This window comes from Triturus cristatus, chromosome 2_1, assembly GCF_964204655.1.
Source record: "Triturus cristatus chromosome 2_1, aTriCri1.1, whole genome shotgun sequence".
NCBI classification, from domain to species: domain Eukaryota; kingdom Metazoa; phylum Chordata; class Amphibia; order Caudata; family Salamandridae; genus Triturus; species Triturus cristatus.
Genome location: NC_140581.1, coordinates 365982161 through 365999982, shown reverse-complemented (window position 1 = coordinate 365999982; position 17822 = coordinate 365982161). Strand labels below are relative to the sequence as shown.

The 17822-nt window shown below is 60.3% G+C and overlaps 18 non-coding genes across 18 annotated transcripts; all 18 read right to left on the bottom strand.

The window, feature by feature from the left end:
- Positions 1 to 248: 248 nt before the first annotated feature.
- Positions 249 to 412, bottom strand: LOC146864681 (U1 spliceosomal RNA). Its single transcript, XR_014977435.1, has one exon. It is a non-coding gene; the product is annotated as a U1 spliceosomal RNA (small nuclear RNA).
- Positions 413 to 1326: 914 nt separating this feature from the next.
- On the bottom strand, positions 1327 to 1490 carry LOC146864680 (U1 spliceosomal RNA). Its single transcript, XR_014977948.1, has one exon. It is a non-coding gene; the product is annotated as a U1 spliceosomal RNA (small nuclear RNA).
- Positions 1491 to 2107: 617 nt separating this feature from the next.
- On the bottom strand, positions 2108 to 2271 carry LOC146864679 (U1 spliceosomal RNA). Its single transcript, XR_014977947.1, has one exon. It is a non-coding gene; the product is annotated as a U1 spliceosomal RNA (small nuclear RNA).
- A 914-nt stretch (positions 2272 to 3185) lies between these two features.
- On the bottom strand, positions 3186 to 3349 carry LOC146864678 (U1 spliceosomal RNA). Its single transcript, XR_014977945.1, has one exon. It is a non-coding gene; the product is annotated as a U1 spliceosomal RNA (small nuclear RNA).
- Positions 3350 to 3966: 617 nt separating this feature from the next.
- Positions 3967 to 4130, bottom strand: LOC146864677 (U1 spliceosomal RNA). The gene has a single exon (XR_014977944.1). It is a non-coding gene; the product is annotated as a U1 spliceosomal RNA (small nuclear RNA).
- Positions 4131 to 5044: 914 nt separating this feature from the next.
- LOC146864676 (U1 spliceosomal RNA) lies at positions 5045 to 5208 on the bottom strand. The gene has a single exon (XR_014977943.1). It is a non-coding gene; the product is annotated as a U1 spliceosomal RNA (small nuclear RNA).
- Positions 5209 to 6122: 914 nt separating this feature from the next.
- LOC146864675 (U1 spliceosomal RNA) lies at positions 6123 to 6286 on the bottom strand. The gene has a single exon (XR_014977942.1). It is a non-coding gene; the product is annotated as a U1 spliceosomal RNA (small nuclear RNA).
- A 914-nt stretch (positions 6287 to 7200) lies between these two features.
- LOC146864674 (U1 spliceosomal RNA) lies at positions 7201 to 7364 on the bottom strand. Its single transcript, XR_014977941.1, has one exon. It is a non-coding gene; the product is annotated as a U1 spliceosomal RNA (small nuclear RNA).
- Positions 7365 to 7981: 617 nt separating this feature from the next.
- LOC146864673 (U1 spliceosomal RNA) lies at positions 7982 to 8145 on the bottom strand. Its single transcript, XR_014977940.1, has one exon. It is a non-coding gene; the product is annotated as a U1 spliceosomal RNA (small nuclear RNA).
- A 914-nt stretch (positions 8146 to 9059) lies between these two features.
- On the bottom strand, positions 9060 to 9223 carry LOC146864672 (U1 spliceosomal RNA). The gene has a single exon (XR_014977939.1). It is a non-coding gene; the product is annotated as a U1 spliceosomal RNA (small nuclear RNA).
- Positions 9224 to 10137: 914 nt separating this feature from the next.
- On the bottom strand, positions 10138 to 10301 carry LOC146864671 (U1 spliceosomal RNA). Its single transcript, XR_014977938.1, has one exon. It is a non-coding gene; the product is annotated as a U1 spliceosomal RNA (small nuclear RNA).
- A 617-nt stretch (positions 10302 to 10918) lies between these two features.
- On the bottom strand, positions 10919 to 11082 carry LOC146864670 (U1 spliceosomal RNA). The gene has a single exon (XR_014977937.1). It is a non-coding gene; the product is annotated as a U1 spliceosomal RNA (small nuclear RNA).
- A 914-nt stretch (positions 11083 to 11996) lies between these two features.
- On the bottom strand, positions 11997 to 12160 carry LOC146864669 (U1 spliceosomal RNA). The gene has a single exon (XR_014977936.1). It is a non-coding gene; the product is annotated as a U1 spliceosomal RNA (small nuclear RNA).
- Positions 12161 to 12777: 617 nt separating this feature from the next.
- Positions 12778 to 12941, bottom strand: LOC146864668 (U1 spliceosomal RNA). The gene has a single exon (XR_014977934.1). It is a non-coding gene; the product is annotated as a U1 spliceosomal RNA (small nuclear RNA).
- Positions 12942 to 13855: 914 nt separating this feature from the next.
- LOC146864667 (U1 spliceosomal RNA) lies at positions 13856 to 14019 on the bottom strand. The gene has a single exon (XR_014977933.1). It is a non-coding gene; the product is annotated as a U1 spliceosomal RNA (small nuclear RNA).
- A 914-nt stretch (positions 14020 to 14933) lies between these two features.
- On the bottom strand, positions 14934 to 15097 carry LOC146864666 (U1 spliceosomal RNA). Its single transcript, XR_014977932.1, has one exon. It is a non-coding gene; the product is annotated as a U1 spliceosomal RNA (small nuclear RNA).
- Positions 15098 to 16011: 914 nt separating this feature from the next.
- Positions 16012 to 16175, bottom strand: LOC146864665 (U1 spliceosomal RNA). The gene has a single exon (XR_014977931.1). It is a non-coding gene; the product is annotated as a U1 spliceosomal RNA (small nuclear RNA).
- Positions 16176 to 16792: 617 nt separating this feature from the next.
- On the bottom strand, positions 16793 to 16956 carry LOC146864664 (U1 spliceosomal RNA). Its single transcript, XR_014977930.1, has one exon. It is a non-coding gene; the product is annotated as a U1 spliceosomal RNA (small nuclear RNA).
- Between the last annotated feature and the right edge of the window lie 866 nt (positions 16957 to 17822).

Sequence of the window (17822 nt, the reverse complement as noted above, 5' to 3'; positions counted from 1 at the left end):
CTGTGCACAAGCAAAGGCTTTCGCAAGCACAACAGAGGGCTTGCCAGGTCGAAATCGGGCCCAGAAGCACGTTTCTAAGCCCTGAGCCAGCATCCCCAGGCTTGTAAATTTGCATATCTAATTGGCCCTCGCCCACTCCCCATTCCAGCCAGCTTACAGCACCCTGGACGGACCACAAGAAACGTCAAAGGGTGCTCCAGACTCCTTTTTATTTTTTTTTCCTTTTTGTCTTTCTTGAAACCAGAGATCAGGGGAAAGCGCGAACGCAGTCCCCCACTACCAGAAATTATGCAGTCGAGTATCCTGCATTTGGGGACATCGCAGGGGTCAGCACATCCGAAGTGCAATGGATGAGCCTCACCCTGGGAGAACCACCTTCGTGATCATGGTGTCTCCCCTGCCAGGTAAGTATGAGTTGGAAGGGGACAGGGTGAGGGCGGGCCGCTGGGCATCTCCCCGCAGAGCGAGGGTGGCATTCACACAGGCAAGGCCTGAGGCCGGGCGAAGCAGAGCATGGGCATTGTGGGGCGCAAGGTGACCAGCCAAGGCCCCTGTGCCCACTTTGGAAAGCGCGCAGCTACCCACAGCAGCTTCCCACAGGCCTCGGCCGGCCAGCAACATTTGCATGTCCACACCCACCGGCAGCGCCAATCAGGGCCCTGCTTTCGCTATGCTGCACCTTGCTGACACGGGTGGGGGAAAGCCAGGGCTACAGCAAGCACAGAAGGGCGATTGCCATGTCGACTTTGGGCCCAGAAGCAGAGATTTGGGGCTTTTGAAGCCTAAGAGCTGCCACTGAGGCCGCCTCTAGAGGTATGCAGTGCCCTGTTGCCTGGCTAGGCCCCAGTCGACTGCTTGTGGCTGAAAGCCAGGGACAAACAGGCCTGCAAGCGAGCAGGGGTTCTCGCCCTGAGCCCCTCACGCCTTCCCGAACGCTCCCAAACGCTGCCGACAGAACCCTCGCCGGGCAGAGCCCTCGCCGGGCCACGGCCTGGGGTCCTCAGCCAGAGTCTGGGCCTGGGGAGGCTAGGGCGAGGCAAGAGGCTGGCAGCCAGGCCACAGCCCCAGGGGGGCGATGGAAAGGAGCAGACATGTCACCTGGCCAGGGCCTACTTCCCTGTCTCTGGATAGGTCCCCAGAGTGGGAGGCTGCAGCTATCCCATCATTCCCCAGGCTCAGTACTTAGCATGTGATTCCCTCTTGCCCACGCCCCCGCCCCCCTCCAATCCAGCCGCAGCACCCCAGAAAGAACACAGAAGACGAGAAAGGGTGCTCCAGACTCCTTTTTATTTTTTTTTCCTTTTTGTCTTTCTTGAAACCAGAGATCAGGGGAAAGCGCGAACGCAGTCCCCCACTACCAGAAATTATGCAGTCGAGTATCCCGCATTTGGGGACATCGCAGGGGTCAGCACATCCGAAGTGCAATGGATGAGCCTCACCCTGGGAGAACCACCTTCGTGATCATGGTGTCTCCCCTGCCAGGTAAGTATGAGTTGGAAGGGGACAGGGTGAGGGCGGGCCGCTGGGCATCTCCCCGCAGAGCGAGGGTGGCATTCACACAGGCAAGGCCTGAGGCCGGGCGAAGCAGAGCATGGGCATTGTGGGGCGCAAGGTGACCAGCCAAGGCCCCTGTGCCCACTTTGGAAAGCGCGCAGCTACCCACAGCAGCTTCCCACAGGCCTCGGCCGGCCAGCAACATTTGCATGTCCACGCCCACCGGCAGCGCCAATCAGGGCCCTGCTTTCGCTATGCTGCACCTTGCTGACACGGGTGGGGGAAAGCCAGGGCTACAGCAAGCACACGAGAGGGCTTGGCAGGCCTAAATCGGGCCCAAAAGCAGATTTTTCAGGCCCTTTAAACTGTGCACAAGCAAAGGCTTTCGCAAGCACAACAGAGGGCTTGCCAGGTCGAAATCGGGCCCAGAAGCACGTTTCTAAGCCCTGAGCCAGCATCCCCAGGCTTGTAAATTTGCATATCTAATTGGCCCTCGCCCACTCACCATTCCAGCCAGCTTACAGCACCCTGGACGGACCACAAGAAACGTCAAAGGGTGCTCCAGACTCCTTTTTTTTTTTTTTTCCTTTTTGTCTTTCTTGAAACCAGAGATCAGGGGAAAGCGCGAACGCAGTCCCCCACTACCAGAAATTATGCAGTCGAGTATCCCGCATTTGGGGACATCGCAGGGGTCAGCACATCCGAAGTGCAATGGATGAGCCTCACCCTGGGAGAACCACCTTCGTGATCATGGTGTCTCCCCTGCCAGGTAAGTATGAGTTGGAAGGGGACAGGGTGAGGGCGGGCCGCTGGGCATCTCCCCGCAGAGCGAGGGTGGCATTCACACAGGCAAGGCCTGAGGCCGGGCGAAGCAGAGCATGGGCATTGTGGGGCGCAAGGTGACCAGCCAAGGCCCCTGTGCCCACTTTGGAAAGCGCGCAGCTACCCACAGCAGCTTCCCACAGGCCTCGGCCGGCCAGCAACATTTGCATGTCCACACCCACCGGCAGCGCCAATCAGGGCCCTGCTTTCGCTATGCTGCACCTTGCTGACACGGGTGGGGGAAAGCCAGGGCTACAGCAAGCACAGAAGGGCGATTGCCATGTCGACTTTGGGCCCAGAAGCAGAGATTTGGGGCTTTTGAAGCCTAAGAGCTGCCACTGAGGCCGCCTCTAGAGGTATGCAGTGCCCTGTTGCCTGGCTAGGCCCCAGTCGACTGCTTGTGGCTGAAAGCCAGGGACAAACAGGCCTGCAAGCGAGCAGGGGTTCTCGCCCTGAGCCCCTCACGCCTTCCCGAACGCTCCCAAACGCTGCCGACAGAACCCTCGCCGGGCAGAGCCCTCGCCGGGCCACGGCCTGGGGTCCTCAGCCAGAGTCTGGGCCTGGGGAGGCTAGGGCGAGGCAAGAGGCTGGCAGCCAGGCCACAGCCCCAGGGGGGCGATGGAAAGGAGCAGACATGTCACCTGGCCAGGGCCTACTTCCCTGTCTCTGGATAGGTCCCCAGAGTGGGAGGCTGCAGCTATCCCATCATTCCCCAGGCTCAGTACTTAGCATGTGATTCCCTCTTGCCCACGCCCCCGCCCCCCTCCAATCCAGCCGCAGCACCCCAGAAAGAACACAGAAGACGAGAAAGGGTGCTCCAGACTCCTTTTTATTTTTTTTTCCTTTTTGTCTTTCTTGAAACCAGAGATCAGGGGAAAGCGCGAACGCAGTCCCCCACTACCAGAAATTATGCAGTCGAGTATCCCGCATTTGGGGACATCGCAGGGGTCAGCACATCCGAAGTGCAATGGATGAGCCTCACCCTGGGAGAACCACCTTCGTGATCATGGTGTCTCCCCTGCCAGGTAAGTATGAGTTGGAAGGGGACAGGGTGAGGGCGGGCCGCTGGGCATCTCCCCGCAGAGCGAGGGTGGCATTCACACAGGCAAGGCCTGAGGCCGGGCGAAGCAGAGCATGGGCATTGTGGGGCGCAAGGTGACCAGCCAAGGCCCCTGTGCCCACTTTGGAAAGCGCGCAGCTACCCACAGCAGCTTCCCACAGGCCTCGGCCGGCCAGCAACATTTGCATGTCCACGCCCACCGGCAGCGCCAATCAGGGCCCTGCTTTCGCTATGCTGCACCTTGCTGACACGGGTGGGGGAAAGCCAGGGCTACAGCAAGCACACGAGAGGGCTTGGCAGGCCTAAATCGGGCCCAAAAGCAGATTTTTCAGGCCCTTTAAACTGTGCACAAGCAAAGGCTTTCGCAAGCACAACAGAGGGCTTGCCAGGTCGAAATCGGGCCCAGAAGCACGTTTCTAAGCCCTGAGCCAGCATCCCCAGGCTTGTAAATTTGCATATCTAATTGGCCCTCGCCCACTCACCATTCCAGCCAGCTTACAGCACCCTGGACGGACCACAAGAAACGTCAAAGGGTGCTCCAGACTCCTTTTTTTTTTTTTTTCCTTTTTGTCTTTCTTGAAACCAGAGATCAGGGGAAAGCGCGAACGCAGTCCCCCACTACCAGAAATTATGCAGTCGAGTATCCCGCATTTGGGGACATCGCAGGGGTCAGCACATCCGAAGTGCAATGGATGAGCCTCACCCTGGGAGAACCACCTTCGTGATCATGGTGTCTCCCCTGCCAGGTAAGTATGAGTTGGAAGGGGACAGGGTGAGGGCGGGCCGCTGGGCATCTCCCCGCAGAGCGAGGGTGGCATTCACACAGGCAAGGCCTGAGGCCGGGCGAAGCAGAGCATGGGCATTGTGGGGCGCAAGGTGACCAGCCAAGGCCCCTGTGCCCACTTTGGAAAGCGCGCAGCTACCCACAGCAGCTTCCCACAGGCCTCGGCCGGCCAGCAACATTTGCATGTCCACACCCACCGGCAGCGCCAATCAGGGCCCTGCTTTCGCTATGCTGCACCTTGCTGACACGGGTGGGGGAAAGCCAGGGCTACAGCAAGCACAGAAGGGCGATTGCCATGTCGACTTTGGGCCCAGAAGCAGAGATTTGGGGCTTTTGAAGCCTAAGAGCTGCCACTGAGGCCGCCTCTAGAGGTATGCAGTGCCCTGTTGCCTGGCTAGGCCCCAGTCGACTGCTTGTGGCTGAAAGCCAGGGACAAACAGGCCTGCAAGCGAGCAGGGGTTCTCGCCCTGAGCCCCTCACGCCTTCCCGAACGCTCCCAAACGCTGCCGACAGAACCCTCGCCGGGCAGAGCCCTCGCCGGGCCACGGCCTGGGGTCCTCAGCCAGAGTCTGGGCCTGGGGAGGCTAGGGCGAGGCAAGAGGCTGGCAGCCAGGCCACAGCCCCAGGGGGGCGATGGAAAGGAGCAGACATGTCACCTGGCCAGGGCCTACTTCCCTGTCTCTGGATAGGTCCCCAGAGTGGGAGGCTGCAGCTATCCCATCATTCCCCAGGCTCAGTACTTAGCATGTGATTCCCTCTTGCCCCCGCCCCCGCCCCCCTCCAATCCAGCCGCAGCACCCCAGAAAGAACACAGAAGACGAGAAAGGGTGCTCCAGACTCCTTTTTATTTTTTTTTCCTTTTTGTCTTTCTTGAAACCAGAGATCAGGGGAAAGCGCGAACGCAGTCCCCCACTACCAGAAATTATGCAGTCGAGTATCCCGCATTTGGGGACATCGCAGGGGTCAGCACATCCGAAGTGCAATGGATGAGCCTCACCCTGGGAGAACCACCTTCGTGATCATGGTGTCTCCCCTGCCAGGTAAGTATGAGTTGGAAGGGGACAGGGCGAGGGCGGGCCGCTGAGCATCTCCCCGCAGAGCGAGGGTGGCATTCACACAGGCAAGGCCTGAGGCCGGGCGAAGCAGAGCATGGGCATTGTGGGGCGCAAGGTGACCAGCCAAGGCCCCTGTGCCCACTTTGGAAAGCGCGCAGCTACCCACAGCAGCTTCCCACAGGCCTCGGCCGGCCAGCAACATTTGCATGTCCACGCCCACCGGCAGCGCCAATCAGGGCCCTGCTTTCGCTATGCTGCACCTTGCTGACACGGGTGGGGGAAAGCCAGGGCTACAGCAAGCACAGAAGGGCGATTGCCATGTCGACTTTGGGCCCAGAAGCAGAGATTTGGGGCTTTTGAAGCCTAAGAGCTGCCACTGAGGCCGCCTCTAGAGGTATGCAGTGCCCTGTTGCCTGGCTAGGCCCCAGTCGACTGCTTGTGGCTGAAAGCCAGGGACAAACAGGCCTGCAAGCGAGCAGGGGTTCTCGCCCTGAGCCCCTCACGCCTTCCCGAACGCTCCCAAACGCTGCCGACAGAACCCTCGCCGGGCAGAGCCCTCGCCGGGCCACGGCCTGGGGTCCTCAGCCAGAGTCTGGGCCTGGGGAGGCTAGGGCGAGGCAAGAGGCTGGCAGCCAGGCCACAGCCCCAGGGGGGCGATGGAAAGGAGCAGACATGTCACCTGGCCAGGGCCTACTTCCCTGTCTCTGGATAGGTCCCCAGAGTGGGAGGCTGCAGCTATCCCATCATTCCCCAGGCTCAGTACTTAGCATGTGATTCCCTCTTGCCCCCGCCCCCGCCCCCCTCCAATCCAGCCGCAGCACCCCAGAAAGAACACAGAAGACGAGAAAGGGTGCTCCAGACTCCTTTTTATTTTTTTTTCCTTTTTGTCTTTCTTGAAACCAGAGATCAGGGGAAAGCGCGAACGCAGTCCCCCACTACCAGAAATTATGCAGTCGAGTATCCCGCATTTGGGGACATCGCAGGGGTCAGCACATCCGAAGTGCAATGGATGAGCCTCACCCTGGGAGAACCACCTTCGTGATCATGGTGTCTCCCCTGCCAGGTAAGTATGAGTTGGAAGGGGACAGGGCGAGGGCGGGCCGCTGAGCATCTCCCCGCAGAGCGAGGGTGGCATTCACACAGGCAAGGCCTGAGGCCGGGCGAAGCAGAGCATGGGCATTGTGGGGCGCAAGGTGACCAGCCAAGGCCCCTGTGCCCACTTTGGAAAGCGCGCAGCTACCCACAGCAGCTTCCCACAGGCCTCGGCCGGCCAGCAACATTTGCATGTCCACGCCCACCGGCAGCGCCAATCAGGGCCCTGCTTTCGCTATGCTGCACCTTGCTGACACGGGTGGGGGAAAGCCAGGGCTACAGCAAGCACAGAAGGGCGATTGCCATGTCGACTTTGGGCCCAGAAGCAGAGATTTGGGGCTTTTGAAGCCTAAGAGCTGCCACTGAGGCCGCCTCTAGAGGTATGCAGTGCCCTGTTGCCTGGCTAGGCCCCAGTCGACTGCTTGTGGCTGAAAGCCAGGGACAAACAGGCCTGCAAGCGAGCAGGGGTTCTCGCCCTGAGCCCCTCACGCCTTCCCGAACGCTCCCAAACGCTGCCGACAGAACCCTCGCCGGGCAGAGCCCTCGCCGGGCCACGGCCTGGGGTCCTCAGCCAGAGTCTGGGCCTGGGGAGGCTAGGGCGAGGCAAGAGGCTGGCAGCCAGGCCACAGCCCCAGGGGGGCGATGGAAAGGAGCAGACATGTCACCTGGCCAGGGCCTACTTCCCTGTCTCTGGATAGGTCCCCAGAGTGGGAGGCTGCAGCTATCCCATCATTCCCCAGGCTCAGTACTTAGCATGTGATTCCCTCTTGCCCACGCCCCCGCCCCCCTCCAATCCAGCCGCAGCACCCCAGAAAGAACACAGAAGACGAGAAAGGGTGCTCCAGACTCCTTTTTATTTTTTTTTCCTTTTTGTCTTTCTTGAAACCAGAGATCAGGGGAAAGCGCGAACGCAGTCCCCCACTACCAGAAATTATGCAGTCGAGTATCCCGCATTTGGGGACATCGCAGGGGTCAGCACATCCGAAGTGCAATGGATGAGCCTCACCCTGGGAGAACCACCTTCGTGATCATGGTGTCTCCCCTGCCAGGTAAGTATGAGTTGGAAGGGGACAGGGTGAGGGCGGGCCGCTGGGCATCTCCCCGCAGAGCGAGGGTGGCATTCACACAGGCAAGGCCTGAGGCCGGGCGAAGCAGAGCATGGGCATTGTGGGGCGCAAGGTGACCAGCCAAGGCCCCTGTGCCCACTTTGGAAAGCGCGCAGCTACCCACAGCAGCTTCCCACAGGCCTCGGCCGGCCAGCAACATTTGCATGTCCACGCCCACCGGCAGCGCCAATCAGGGCCCTGCTTTCGCTATGCTGCACCTTGCTGACACGGGTGGGGGAAAGCCAGGGCTACAGCAAGCACACGAGAGGGCTTGGCAGGCCTAAATCGGGCCCAAAAGCAGATTTTTCAGGCCCTTTAAACTGTGCACAAGCAAAGGCTTTCGCAAGCACAACAGAGGGCTTGCCAGGTCGAAATCGGGCCCAGAAGCACGTTTCTAAGCCCTGAGCCAGCATCCCCAGGCTTGTAAATTTGCATATCTAATTGGCCCTCGCCCACTCACCATTCCAGCCAGCTTACAGCACCCTGGACGGACCACAAGAAACGTCAAAGGGTGCTCCAGACTCCTTTTTTTTTTTTTTTCCTTTTTGTCTTTCTTGAAACCAGAGATCAGGGGAAAGCGCGAACGCAGTCCCCCACTACCAGAAATTATGCAGTCGAGTATCCCGCATTTGGGGACATCGCAGGGGTCAGCACATCCGAAGTGCAATGGATGAGCCTCACCCTGGGAGAACCACCTTCGTGATCATGGTGTCTCCCCTGCCAGGTAAGTATGAGTTGGAAGGGGACAGGGTGAGGGCGGGCCGCTGGGCATCTCCCCGCAGAGCGAGGGTGGCATTCACACAGGCAAGGCCTGAGGCCGGGCGAAGCAGAGCATGGGCATTGTGGGGCGCAAGGTGACCAGCCAAGGCCCCTGTGCCCACTTTGGAAAGCGCGCAGCTACCCACAGCAGCTTCCCACAGGCCTCGGCCGGCCAGCAACATTTGCATGTCCACACCCACCGGCAGCGCCAATCAGGGCCCTGCTTTCGCTATGCTGCACCTTGCTGACACGGGTGGGGGAAAGCCAGGGCTACAGCAAGCACAGAAGGGCGATTGCCATGTCGACTTTGGGCCCAGAAGCAGAGATTTGGGGCTTTTGAAGCCTAAGAGCTGCCACTGAGGCCGCCTCTAGAGGTATGCAGTGCCCTGTTGCCTGGCTAGGCCCCAGTCGACTGCTTGTGGCTGAAAGCCAGGGACAAACAGGCCTGCAAGCGAGCAGGGGTTCTCGCCCTGAGCCCCTCACGCCTTCCCGAACGCTCCCAAACGCTGCCGACAGAACCCTCGCCGGGCAGAGCCCTCGCCGGGCCACGGCCTGGGGTCCTCAGCCAGAGTCTGGGCCTGGGGAGGCTAGGGCGAGGCAAGAGGCTGGCAGCCAGGCCACAGCCCCAGGGGGGCGATGGAAAGGAGCAGACATGTCACCTGGCCAGGGCCTACTTCCCTGTCTCTGGATAGGTCCCCAGAGTGGGAGGCTGCAGCTATCCCATCATTCCCCAGGCTCAGTACTTAGCATGTGATTCCCTCTTGCCCACGCCCCCGCCCCCCTCCAATCCAGCCGCAGCACCCCAGAAAGAACACAGAAGACGAGAAAGGGTGCTCCAGACTCCTTTTTATTTTTTTTTCCTTTTTGTCTTTCTTGAAACCAGAGATCAGGGGAAAGCGCGAACGCAGTCCCCCACTACCAGAAATTATGCAGTCGAGTATCCCGCATTTGGGGACATCGCAGGGGTCAGCACATCCGAAGTGCAATGGATGAGCCTCACCCTGGGAGAACCACCTTCGTGATCATGGTGTCTCCCCTGCCAGGTAAGTATGAGTTGGAAGGGGACAGGGCGAGGGCGGGCCGCTGAGCATCTCCCCGCAGAGCGAGGGTGGCATTCACACAGGCAAGGCCTGAGGCCGGGCGAAGCAGAGCATGGGCATTGTGGGGCGCAAGGTGACCAGCCAAGGCCCCTGTGCCCACTTTGGAAAGCGCGCAGCTACCCACAGCAGCTTCCCACAGGCCTCGGCCGGCCAGCAACATTTGCATGTCCACGCCCACCGGCAGCGCCAATCAGGGCCCTGCTTTCGCTATGCTGCACCTTGCTGACACGGGTGGGGGAAAGCCAGGGCTACAGCAAGCACAGAAGGGCGATTGCCATGTCGACTTTGGGCCCAGAAGCAGAGATTTGGGGCTTTTGAAGCCTAAGAGCTGCCACTGAGGCCGCCTCTAGAGGTATGCAGTGCCCTGTTGCCTGGCTAGGCCCCAGTCGACTGCTTGTGGCTGAAAGCCAGGGACAAACAGGCCTGCAAGCGAGCAGGGGTTCTCGCCCTGAGCCCCTCACGCCTTCCCGAACGCTCCCAAACGCTGCCGACAGAACCCTCGCCGGGCAGAGCCCTCGCCGGGCCACGGCCTGGGGTCCTCAGCCAGAGTCTGGGCCTGGGGAGGCTAGGGCGAGGCAAGAGGCTGGCAGCCAGGCCACAGCCCCAGGGGGGCGATGGAAAGGAGCAGACATGTCACCTGGCCAGGGCCTACTTCCCTGTCTCTGGATAGGTCCCCAGAGTGGGAGGCTGCAGCTATCCCATCATTCCCCAGGCTCAGTACTTAGCATGTGATTCCCTCTTGCCCACGCCCCCGCCCCCCTCCAATCCAGCCGCAGCACCCCAGAAAGAACACAGAAGACGAGAAAGGGTGCTCCAGACTCCTTTTTATTTTTTTTTCCTTTTTGTCTTTCTTGAAACCAGAGATCAGGGGAAAGCGCGAACGCAGTCCCCCACTACCAGAAATTATGCAGTCGAGTATCCCGCATTTGGGGACATCGCAGGGGTCAGCACATCCGAAGTGCAATGGATGAGCCTCACCCTGGGAGAACCACCTTCGTGATCATGGTGTCTCCCCTGCCAGGTAAGTATGAGTTGGAAGGGGACAGGGCGAGGGCGGGCCGCTGAGCATCTCCCCGCAGAGCGAGGGTGGCATTCACACAGGCAAGGCCTGAGGCCGGGCGAAGCAGAGCATGGGCATTGTGGGGCGCAAGGTGACCAGCCAAGGCCCCTGTGCCCACTTTGGAAAGCGCGCAGCTACCCACAGCAGCTTCCCACAGGCCTCGGCCGGCCAGCAACATTTGCATGTCCACGCCCACCGGCAGCGCCAATCAGGGCCCTGCTTTCGCTATGCTGCACCTTGCTGACACGGGTGGGGGAAAGCCAGGGCTACAGCAAGCACACGAGAGGGCTTGGCAGGCCTAAATCGGGCCCAAAAGCAGATTTTTCAGGCCCTTTAAACTGTGCACAAGCAAAGGCTTTCGCAAGCACAACAGAGGGCTTGCCAGGTCGAAATCGGGCCCAGAAGCACGTTTCTAAGCCCTGAGCCAGCATCCCCAGGCTTGTAAATTTGCATATCTAATTGGCCCTCGCCCACTCCCCATTCCAGCCAGCTTACAGCACCCTGGACGGACCACAAGAAACGTCAAAGGGTGCTCCAGACTCCTTTTTATTTTTTTTTCCTTTTTGTCTTTCTTGAAACCAGAGATCAGGGGAAAGCGCGAACGCAGTCCCCCACTACCAGAAATTATGCAGTCGAGTATCCCGCATTTGGGGACATCGCAGGGGTCAGCACATCCGAAGTGCAATGGATGAGCCTCACCCTGGGAGAACCACCTTCGTGATCATGGTGTCTCCCCTGCCAGGTAAGTATGAGTTGGAAGGGGACAGGGTGAGGGCGGGCCGCTGGGCATCTCCCCGCAGAGCGAGGGTGGCATTCACACAGGCAAGGCCTGAGGCCGGGCGAAGCAGAGCATGGGCATTGTGGGGCGCAAGGTGACCAGCCAAGGCCCCTGTGCCCACTTTGGAAAGCGCGCAGCTACCCACAGCAGCTTCCCACAGGCCTCGGCCGGCCAGCAACATTTGCATGTCCACGCCCACCGGCAGCGCCAATCAGGGCCCTGCTTTCGCTATGCTGCACCTTGCTGACACGGGTGGGGGAAAGCCAGGGCTACAGCAAGCACAGAAGGGCGATTGCCATGTCGACTTTGGGCCCAGAAGCAGAGATTTGGGGCTTTTGAAGCCTAAGAGCTGCCACTGAGGCCGCCTCTAGAGGTATGCAGTGCCCTGTTGCCTGGCTAGGCCCCAGTCGACTGCTTGTGGCTGAAAGCCAGGGACAAACAGGCCTGCAAGCGAGCAGGGGTTCTCGCCCTGAGCCCCTCACGCCTTCCCGAACGCTCCCAAACGCTGCAGACAGAACCCTCGCCGGGCAGAGCCCTCGCCGGGCCACGGCCTGGGGTCCTCAGCCAGAGTCTCGGCCTGGGAAGGCTAGGGCGAGGCAAGAGGCTGGCAGCCAGGCCACAGCCCCAGGGGGGCGATGGAAAGGAGCAGACATGTCACCTGGCCAGGGCCTACTTCCCTGTCTCTGGATAGGTCCCCAGAGTGGGAGGCTGCAGCTATCCCATCATTCCCCAGGCTCAGTACTTAGCATGTGATTCCCTCTTGCCCACGCCCCCGCCCCCCTCCAATCCAGCCGCAGCACCCCAGAAAGAACACAGAAGACGAGAAAGGGTGCTCCAGACTCCTTTTTATTTTTTTTTCCTTTTTGTCTTTCTTGAAACCAGAGATCAGGGGAAAGCGCGAACGCAGTCCCCCACTACCAGAAATTATGCAGTCGAGTATCCCGCATTTGGGGACATCGCAGGGGTCAGCACATCCGAAGTGCAATGGATGAGCCTCACCCTGGGAGAACCACCTTCGTGATCATGGTGTCTCCCCTGCCAGGTAAGTATGAGTTGGAAGGGGACAGGGTGAGGGCGGGCCGCTGGGCATCTCCCCGCAGAGCGAGGGTGGCATTCACACAGGCAAGGCCTGAGGCCGGGCGAAGCAGAGCATGGGCATTGTGGGGCGCAAGGTGACCAGCCAAGGCCCCTGTGCCCACTTTGGAAAGCGCGCAGCTACCCACAGCAGCTTCCCACAGGCCTCGGCCGGCCAGCAACATTTGCATGTCCACGCCCACCGGCAGCGCCAATCAGGGCCCTGCTTTCGCTATGCTGCACCTTGCTGACACGGGTGGGGGAAAGCCAGGGCTACAGCAAGCACACAAGAGGGCTTGGCAGGCCTAAATCGGGCCCAAAAGCAGATTTTTCAGGCCCTTTAAACTGTGCACAAGCAAAGGCTTTCGCAAGCACAACAGAGGGCTTGCCAGGTCGAAATCGGGCCCAGAAGCACGTTTCTAAGCCCTGAGCCAGCATCCCCAGGCTTGTAAATTTGCATATCTAATTGGCCCTCGCCCACTCCCCATTCCAGCCAGCTTACAGCACCCTGGACGGACCACAAGAAACGTCAAAGGGTGCTCCAGACTCCTTTTTATTTTTTTTTCCTTTTTGTCTTTCTTGAAACCAGAGATCAGGGGAAAGCGCGAACGCAGTCCCCCACTACCAGAAATTATGCAGTCGAGTATCCCGCATTTGGGGACATCGCAGGGGTCAGCACATCCGAAGTGCAATGGATGAGCCTCACCCTGGGAGAACCACCTTCGTGATCATGGTGTCTCCCCTGCCAGGTAAGTATGAGTTGGAAGGGGACAGGGTGAGGGCGGGCCGCTGGGCATCTCCCCGCAGAGCGAGGGTGGCATTCACACAGGCAAGGCCTGAGGCCGGGCGAAGCAGAGCATGGGCATTGTGGGGCGCAAGGTGACCAGCCAAGGCCCCTGTGCCCACTTTGGAAAGCGCGCAGCTACCCACAGCAGCTTCCCACAGGCCTCGGCCGGCCAGCAACATTTGCATGTCCACACCCACCGGCAGCGCCAATCAGGGCCCTGCTTTCGCTATGCTGCACCTTGCTGACACGGGTGGGGGAAAGCCAGGGCTACAGCAAGCACAGAAGGGCGATTGCCATGTCGACTTTGGGCCCAGAAGCAGAGATTTGGGGCTTTTGAAGCCTAAGAGCTGCCACTGAGGCCGCCTCTAGAGGTATGCAGTGCCCTGTTGCCTGGCTAGGCCCCAGTCGACTGCTTGTGGCTGAAAGCCAGGGACAAACAGGCCTGCAAGCGAGCAGGGGTTCTCGCCCTGAGCCCCTCACGCCTTCCCGAACGCTCCCAAACGCTGCCGACAGAACCCTCGCCGGGCAGAGCCCTCGCCGGGCCACGGCCTGGGGTCCTCAGCCAGAGTCTGGGCCTGGGGAGGCTAGGGCGAGGCAAGAGGCTGGCAGCCAGGCCACAGCCCCAGGGGGGCGATGGAAAGGAGCAGACATGTCACCTGGCCAGGGCCTACTTCCCTGTCTCTGGATAGGTCCCCAGAGTGGGAGGCTGCAGCTATCCCATCATTCCCCAGGCTCAGTACTTAGCATGTGATTCCCTCTTGCCCACGCCCCCGCCCCCCTCCAATCCAGCCGCAGCACCCCAGAAAGAACACAGAAGACGAGAAAGGGTGCTCCAGACTCCTTTTTATTTTTTTTTCCTTTTTGTCTTTCTTGAAACCAGAGATCAGGGGAAAGCGCGAACGCAGTCCCCCACTACCAGAAATTATGCAGTCGAGTATCCCGCATTTGGGGACATCGCAGGGGTCAGCACATCCGAAGTGCAATGGATGAGCCTCACCCTGGGAGAACCACCTTCGTGATCATGGTGTCTCCCCTGCCAGGTAAGTATGAGTTGGAAGGGGACAGGGCGAGGGCGGGCCGCTGAGCATCTCCCCGCAGAGCGAGGGTGGCATTCACACAGGCAAGGCCTGAGGCCGGGCGAAGCAGAGCATGGGCATTGTGGGGCGCAAGGTGACCAGCCAAGGCCCCTGTGCCCACTTTGGAAAGCGCGCAGCTACCCACAGCAGCTTCCCACAGGCCTCGGCCGGCCAGCAACATTTGCATGTCCACGCCCACCGGCAGCGCCAATCAGGGCCCTGCTTTCGCTATGCTGCACCTTGCTGACACGGGTGGGGGAAAGCCAGGGCTACAGCAAGCACAGAAGGGCGATTGCCATGTCGACTTTGGGCCCAGAAGCAGAGATTTGGGGCTTTTGAAGCCTAAGAGCTGCCACTGAGGCCGCCTCTAGAGGTATGCAGTGCCCTGTTGCCTGGCTAGGCCCCAGTCGACTGCTTGTGGCTGAAAGCCAGGGACAAACAGGCCTGCAAGCGAGCAGGGGTTCTCGCCCTGAGCCCCTCACGCCTTCCCGAACGCTCCCAAACGCTGCCGACAGAACCCTCGCCGGGCAGAGCCCTCGCCGGGCCACGGCCTGGGGTCCTCAGCCAGAGTCTGGGCCTGGGGAGGCTAGGGCGAGGCAAGAGGCTGGCAGCCAGGCCACAGCCCCAGGGGGGCGATGGAAAGGAGCAGACATGTCACCTGGCCAGGGCCTACTTCCCTGTCTCTGGATAGGTCCCCAGAGTGGGAGGCTGCAGCTATCCCATCATTCCCCAGGCTCAGTACTTAGCATGTGATTCCCTCTTGCCCACGCCCCCGCCCCCCTCCAATCCAGCCGCAGCACCCCAGAAAGAACACAGAAGACGAGAAAGGGTGCTCCAGACTCCTTTTTATTTTTTTTTCCTTTTTGTCTTTCTTGAAACCAGAGATCAGGGGAAAGCGCGAACGCAGTCCCCCACTACCAGAAATTATGCAGTCGAGTATCCCGCATTTGGGGACATCGCAGGGGTCAGCACATCCGAAGTGCAATGGATGAGCCTCACCCTGGGAGAACCACCTTCGTGATCATGGTGTCTCCCCTGCCAGGTAAGTATGAGTTGGAAGGGGACAGGGCGAGGGCGGGCCGCTGAGCATCTCCCCGCAGAGCGAGGGTGGCATTCACACAGGCAAGGCCTGAGGCCGGGCGAAGCAGAGCATGGGCATTGTGGGGCGCAAGGTGACCAGCCAAGGCCCCTGTGCCCACTTTGGAAAGCGCGCAGCTACCCACAGCAGCTTCCCACAGGCCTCGGCCGGCCAGCAACATTTGCATGTCCACGCCCACCGGCAGCGCCAATCAGGGCCCTGCTTTCGCTATGCTGCACCTTGCTGACACGGGTGGGGGAAAGCCAGGGCTACAGCAAGCACAGAAGGGCGATTGCCATGTCGACTTTGGGCCCAGAAGCAGAGATTTGGGGCTTTTGAAGCCTAAGAGCTGCCACTGAGGCCGCCTCTAGAGGTATGCAGTGCCCTGTTGCCTGGCTAGGCCCCAGTCGACTGCTTGTGGCTGAAAGCCAGGGACAAACAGGCCTGCAAGCGAGCAGGGGTTCTCGCCCTGAGCCCCTCACGCCTTCCCGAACGCTCCCAAACGCTGCCGACAGAACCCTCGCCGGGCAGAGCCCTCGCCGGGCCACGGCCTGGGGTCCTCAGCCAGAGTCTGGGCCTGGGGAGGCTAGGGCGAGGCAAGAGGCTGGCAGCCAGGCCACAGCCCCAGGGGGGCGATGGAAAGGAGCAGACATGTCACCTGGCCAGGGCCTACTTCCCTGTCTCTGGATAGGTCCCCAGAGTGGGAGGCTGCAGCTATCCCATCATTCCCCAGGCTCAGTACTTAGCATGTGATTCCCTCTTGCCCACGCCCCCGCCCCCCTCCAATCCAGCCGCAGCACCCCAGAAAGAACACAGAAGACGAGAAAGGGTGCTCCAGACTCCTTTTTATTTTTTTTTCCTTTTTGTCTTTCTTGAAACCAGAGATCAGGGGAAAGCGCGAACGCAGTCCCCCACTACCAGAAATTATGCAGTCGAGTATCCCGCATTTGGGGACATCGCAGGGGTCAGCACATCCGAAGTGCAATGGATGAGCCTCACCCTGGGAGAACCACCTTCGTGATCATGGTGTCTCCCCTGCCAGGTAAGTATGAGTTGGAAGGGGACAGGGTGAGGGCGGGCCGCTGGGCATCTCCCCGCAGAGCGAGGGTGGCATTCACACAGGCAAGGCCTGAGGCCGGGCGAAGCAGAGCATGGGCATTGTGGGGCGCAAGGTGACCAGCCAAGGCCCCTGTGCCCACTTTGGAAAGCGCGCAGCTACCCACAGCAGCTTCCCACAGGCCTCGGCCGGCCAGCAACATTTGCATGTCCACGCCCACCGGCAGCGCCAATCAGGGCCCTGCTTTCGCTATGCTGCACCTTGCTGACACGGGTGGGGGAAAGCCAGGGCTACAGCAAGCACACGAGAGGGCTTGGCAGGCCTAAATCGGGCCCAAAAGCAGATTTTTCAGGCCCTTTAAACTGTGCACAAGCAAAGGCTTTCGCAAGCACAACAGAGGGCTTGCCAGGTCGAAATCGGGCCCAGAAGCACGTTTCTAAGCCCTGAGCCAGCATCCCCAGGCTTGTAAATTTGCATATCTAATTGGCCCTCGCCCACTCACCATTCCAGCCAGCTTACAGCACCCTGGACGGACCACAAGAAACGTCAAAGGGTGCTCCAGACTCCTTTTTTTTTTTTTTTCCTTTTTGTCTTTCTTGAAACCAGAGATCAGGGGAAAGCGCGAACGCAGTCCCCCACTACCAGAAATTATGCAGTCGAGTATCCCGCATTTGGGGACATCGCAGGGGTCAGCACATCCGAAGTGCAATGGATGAGCCTCACCCTGGGAGAACCACCTTCGTGATCATGGTGTCTCCCCTGCCAGGTAAGTATGAGTTGGAAGGGGACAGGGTGAGGGCGGGCCGCTGGGCATCTCCCCGCAGAGCGAGGGTGGCATTCACACAGGCAAGGCCTGAGGCCGGGCGAAGCAGAGCATGGGCATTGTGGGGCGCAAGGTGACCAGCCAAGGCCCCTGTGCCCACTTTGGAAAGCGCGCAGCTACCCACAGCAGCTTCCCACAGGCCTCGGCCGGCCAGCAACATTTGCATGTCCACACCCACCGGCAGCGCCAATCAGGGCCCTGCTTTCGCTATGCTGCACCTTGCTGACACGGGTGGGGGAAAGCCAGGGCTACAGCAAGCACAGAAGGGCGATTGCCATGTCGACTTTGGGCCCAGAAGCAGAGATTTGGGGCTTTTGAAGCCTAAGAGCTGCCACTGAGGCCGCCTCTAGAGGTATGCAGTGCCCTGTTGCCTGGCTAGGCCCCAGTCGACTGCTTGTGGCTGAAAGCCAGGGACAAACAGGCCTGCAAGCGAGCAGGGGTTCTCGCCCTGAGCCCCTCACGCCTTCCCGAACGCTCCCAAACGCTGCCGACAGAACCCTCGCCGGGCAGAGCCCTCGCCGGGCCACGGCCTGGGGTCCTCAGCCAGAGTCTGGGCCTGGGGAGGCTAGGGCGAGGCAAGAGGCTGGCAGCCAGGCCACAGCCCCAGGGGGGCGATGGAAAGGAGCAGACATGTCACCTGGCCAGGGCCTACTTCCCTGTCTCTGGATAGGTCCCCAGAGTGGGAGGCTGCAGCTATCCCATCATTCCCCAGGCTCAGTACTTAGCATGTGATTCCCTCTTGCCCACGCCCCCGCCCCCCTCCAATCCAGCCGCAGCACCCCAGAAAGAACACAGAAGACGAGAAAGGGTGCTCCAG